General features: G+C 43.7%; 1 pseudogene; it reads right to left on the reverse strand.

The window, feature by feature from the left end:
* Nucleotides 1–3,759: 3,759 nt before the first annotated feature.
* LOC101831892 lies at nt 3,760–4,236 on the reverse strand (annotated as a pseudogene).
* Between the last annotated feature and the right edge of the window lie 998 nt (nt 4,237–5,234).

Below are 5,234 nucleotides of genomic sequence, written 5' to 3' on the forward strand. Positions count from 1 at the left end.
GACTGCATGAGCCAGTTTCTCAGAATAATAAATATCTCTCCTTCTTTACACACATTTTAATCAATTATTTACTTTTGCTGAGTCAGGGGTTCACCCATATATTTCTGAGCTAGACTCAATTAACTCCACCTTCAATGTTTAGGTCCTTCTCTCTTAGCCTCCCAAGTACTGAGAGACCTGAGTCCCCATACCCAGCTCTCCATGTACATATTATAGATATGTTTATACTATATGCACATTAGTAATATAAAACATTAATTCTGCTTCTCTAAAGAACCCAGTCTAATACATTCTGATGAACAATTTTTTTTAAAAAATAGAAGAATAAATACATCTTTATAAAAGCAAGTTTTCCCATTAATATGAATGTTCACTCCACAGGAAAATCCAAAGGGCAAATAAGGCTTACAAGATCAGATTGCAAATAGTGTCCTAAGTGTTGTTTGACATAATAGAAAATTGCCACAACTCCCAGTTTAATTTCACAAGTACAATATACACCAAGTATTTATGACCTGATGAACAATTTTTAATAAACTTGAAAAACTAGTCATTCTTGCATGTTTATATATGTACATATGCATATTTGTGTTCATGTAGGTACACACATATGTGTGCATGCATGTGGGGGTCAAAGGAGAGCCTCTGGTGTTCCTCATGTGCCATCCATCCACTTCTGAAAACATTTTAAACATTTTTTATTTATTTAAATTAGAAACAATCTTATTTTACATATCAATCCCAGTTCCCTCTCCCATCCTCCCATGCCTCCCCATCCCCCCATTGAGTCCCCCTTCTGCTCCCCAGAGAGGGTGAGGCTTCCCATGGGGGATCATCAAAGTCTGTCACATTATTTGGGGCAGAGCCTAGGCCCTCTCCTCCACTATTTTTTTTTTAAGATAGTCCTTCACCAGTCTAGAACTCACCTAGTAGTGTAGGCCAGTGAGTCTTGGGATATGCCTCTCTCCATTTCTCAACACCTGTATTATAAGCATGTACCTCCATTCCTGTTTTTTATTTTTAAATTTGAACTCCGGGGAGTGAACTCAGGTCCTCATGCTTTTGAGGCAAACATCTTACTCACCAAGTGGTGCCAAGGCCCCACAGTCCTATAGTCCTTCCTTCATTTCTATCTGTCCTTCCTTTGAATGTGTATGATGTATGGATACGTGTGTGTGTGTGTGTGTGTGTGTGTGTGTGTGTGTGTGTATGTAGGCCAGAGGTGTCAGCCTTAAATGTCTGTCCTCAGGCAGAGTAGGCTGAGCTGGTCAACATGTTTATGTGATCAATCTGTATCCAGATTCCTAGAGCTGGCTTTACAAGCAAGGACTGCCACACCCGGGCCACTTATGTGGGCGTTGGATCAAACTCATGTCGTCATACCAAGCATTATTGACTCAGCCCGACACTTAACTGTTTTTCTCAAGGCTGGAGAGATGAGTTAGTGGTTAAGCAGACCATATACAACAACAAACAGCTAAACAGTTAACAAGCAGGAAAATCCCGGGCTGGACAGGTGGCCCAGCACTTGAGTGTTTACTGTTCATGCGGAGGACCTGGGTTCAGTTCCCAGCAGACTCACAACCTCGTATAACTCCAGTTTCAGGGGATTTGATGCCTTCTTCCGGCCTCCATGAACTCATGCCATCATAAACCCACACAAGTAGGTACACATGTGCACCAACACAGTAATAAAAAAATAAATCTTTCTTTTAAAAGGCAGGACAAACTAGGAAGGCTTCCCTAGGTCTGTGAGGCTTAGGAGCCAGGAGGTAAGAAAAGCCACATCAACGCTGGAAAGACGCCTTCTCTTTATGAAAAAGATAGTTCTAGGAGCTGTCTTGCTCTTTTGTTATAGCTCAACAGTTTTTTGCCTTTCCTGTGAAAGTCACATTCTTTTGTGGCTCCTTTCCCGACAGGATGGCTGCAGTCTGGAGTTTTTGAGTTTTGCTTGGACAGGACAGCACCTTTCCCTCGTGGGCTAATTTGGCCCGGTGGAAGCAACAGGCTCTGAGAACTGCACCGACACCTTACAAGCACTAGAACAGTGGTTCTGAACCTTCCTCCTGCTGCAACCCTTTCATATAATTCATCATGTCGCGGTGACCCCTCCAACCACAAAATTATTTTCATCGTTACGCCATAACTGTGATTTTGTTGCTGTTATGAATCATAATGCAAATATTTTTTCAGAGATAGAAAGTTGCCAAAGGGGTCGCGACCCACAGGTTGAGAACCATTGTACTTGCGGCTCTGGCTAGTCTAGCTTGTGAACAGAGACGGCTCTGCGTGTGCCTCCGGTTTGCCCCCAGTCTTTGTGCGCATCACAGGGCTCAGGATTGGGCTGGGCGACCTCTCTGCTGCCCCAGGAGACCTCTCTGCTGCCCCAGGAGACCTCTCTGCTGCCCCAGGAGACCTCTCTGCTGCCCCAGGAGACTTCTCTGCTGTCCCAGGAGACCTCTCTGCTTCCCCAGGAGACGTCTCTGCTGTCCCAGGAGACCTCCTTTCTTTGATGCTTGGCTCAGTCACCTTGCTCTCCTGGAGCTCCGAACTTTGTCTCTCTAACTGGGGAGACTGGCTCCGTTTTGGTTTCTTTCTTTTATGGTCGGCTGGGAGTTCTGCAGGCAGTGAGGCGGCACCTCTATTGCCCGGGTCATTCGTTTTCTTCCTCTCGGTGATCACTGTTCTTTGTGGCTGCTATCCAGTGATATATATATATATATATATATATATATATATATATATATATATATATAGCTCAGCTTTTAGTGTTGAAAGTGGGAAAGGTAAATTCAGTATCTGACGTTGTATCACCGCGAAAAACAGAATTCTGTCGGGTCCACAGTTCTCATCTTGTCTCAGAAATCACTATTCTTATTTTAGTGCTGGTTTTATTAGAAAACTATTACATATAAAGAAATATTACAATTATTCCTAAAATTATATGGGGTTTCTTCTTAATTTCTGGGTGCAACACTTTATGTGCACAGAATTCCCATATAAATGGGATGACCTTTACCTTTCTGGGTCAGGAACTAATGTTATAGGATTAAGACAATATGGGCTGAGTGTGGTGGCACACACCTGCAACCAGGCTTTTACAAGGGTAGGGCATGAGCATTGAGAGTTCAAAGGCCAGCCAGGGCTACATAGCAAAGCCTAGGAGCAGCTTGTCTGGATTGATGGCATCCTACTAACTTACAAAGAGTACACGCTGGAGCTCTGTCAACAGTGAAATACGTTTCTTGTTTGTTTGGTTTTTCCGGAGACAGGGTTTCTCTGTGTAGCCCTGACTGTCCTGGACCGCATAGCTCATAGAGATCCACCTGCCTCTGCTTCCAGAGTGCTGGGAATAAAGGTGTGGCCACCACTGCCTGTCTGCCTTCGTTTTTACCCCCAGGAAACCTATAAAAAATTCTCATGATCTGTCTGACAATTCAGAAGTTTATTTTTTTAAACATTTAGAAGCATTTTTTAACTAGGCAAAGAATTTTATTAACTCCTTTCCAAACTTTATTCTCAGGCTTCTTCTGCTTAATTTGCTGCAAAGAATGAATTGTGTTTAAGCAAAAATTGAAAGAGCTGCAGTGTCCAGGGGGCTTAAAAATATTAGAGATCTAGATTTTATCAGATCCATAAACAAAAGTATTTTAAAAAGCAGTCTTTATATATATATATATGTATATATATGTATATATATATATAATAGCAGCTGCTGTGACTTCTGCAAGGGTCGCCTTCTTCAGAAGTCGCCTCATATCAGTTTGCCTCGTTCTTAGAAGCCTCATCAAAATTCTCCACCGGATCTGGGACTTCATCATCATCATCCTCTCCAGCAGCAAGTGGTGCTTTTCCGTCCACAGATTGTTTGGGCAGAGCTTCAGTCAAGTCTCCTTAACCTAGTCAGACTATCTGCCCCAAGCTGGTTTAGGATGCTGGGCAGCATTTCTGTCAGCTGCCTTGTCTCAGGGTGGCCTGAAATGGTGAAGGTGTTCGCTGCCAGAGACGCCTGAACTTTAGGGTTGTTAAAATGGATCACTGTTCCCTAGTTTGTAAACACGCTCACCTCTTCCATACCAGAGACCTTGTTCACCCCTAACTTCCTAGCAGTTTTTTGTCGTCTGCTGTGGCTGTTCTGTGAACCACCTTCTTTCTGCGAGCAGTTCCTTTCCCACCAATGCGCACTTGTGCCTGCAGCTTGGCCAGTTCTTCCTGGTTCATGACTGTTTCTTTCATCTTGTGGGAGTGGAAATGGGGCCGCGCGGGGGACTAGGCTTCGTGCTCAGGGGTCTCCGGCAGACCCGCTGAGATAAGGCGCACACACGCGGGGCTAGAAGCATTTTTAGTTTTTCATGTATCAGACTGAAATTGTTCATAGTATACTCTTAACTCCATTCGTAATCAGTACTTTCCCCCTGTATTTCAGTTTTCAAGTTCACTCATCTTTTTCTTCAGGGTTTACTCTGCTCATCCCAACCATTGTGTTTTCATGATTACCATTGTAGATTTTTCTTTTTGACAAAAGTTCAATTTAATCAATTAGTTTATTCATTCATTTATGTAAAACTGAAAGCTTATGCTATATGGCACAGACTAGCTATGAGTTCTTGATATTCTTACTTCAGCCTCCCGAAAAGCCAGAACTACAGGAGTGGACCGCCATGCCTGCTCAACACAAGATCATTTCCTCCTCCTCCCCCTCCTTCTTGCCCTCCTGCTCTCTTTCCCTCCCCCTCCTTCCCCTCCCTCCGCCTCCCTCCCTTCCCCTCTCTCCTTTTCTTCCCTCACTTCTCCCTTTCTCCCTCCTTCTCCCCCCCCCGTTCTCCCCACTGCTTTCTCCCTACTCCTCTTTTCCCGCTCACCACGCTCAGAATCTAACTCAGAGTCTCTGCACAAAGCTGAACTTCATCCTTTGCCCTTGATCTCAACGTCTTTGAAAACGATCTTTCATGTATGATGAGCCGCGGTAGTCTTTTCTCTTGGCATCTTGAATATATAGCACATAATAACTGTTCTAATGCCCTTGTCTCCAAATTCTAAAGTCCGTGTCATTTCTAGGTTCTTTTCTTGGTTGCTTTTCTCTCTGAGCCGTGTTTTTCCTTCACTTTTGCCCTCCTCTTAACTTTTTCTTTCTTTCTTTTTTTTAATTGGGTTCATGTCATCAGGGAAGTTACCTGGTTATGGCTGCAAAGCCGTCACAGCGCTCCCTCTTGTGGCCGCAACATGGAAAGCAG

The sequence above is a fragment of the Mesocricetus auratus genome, unplaced genomic scaffold (genome assembly GCF_017639785.1).
Source record: "Mesocricetus auratus isolate SY011 unplaced genomic scaffold, BCM_Maur_2.0 Super-Scaffold_100022, whole genome shotgun sequence".
Lineage (NCBI taxonomy): Eukaryota > Metazoa > Chordata > Mammalia > Rodentia > Cricetidae > Mesocricetus > Mesocricetus auratus.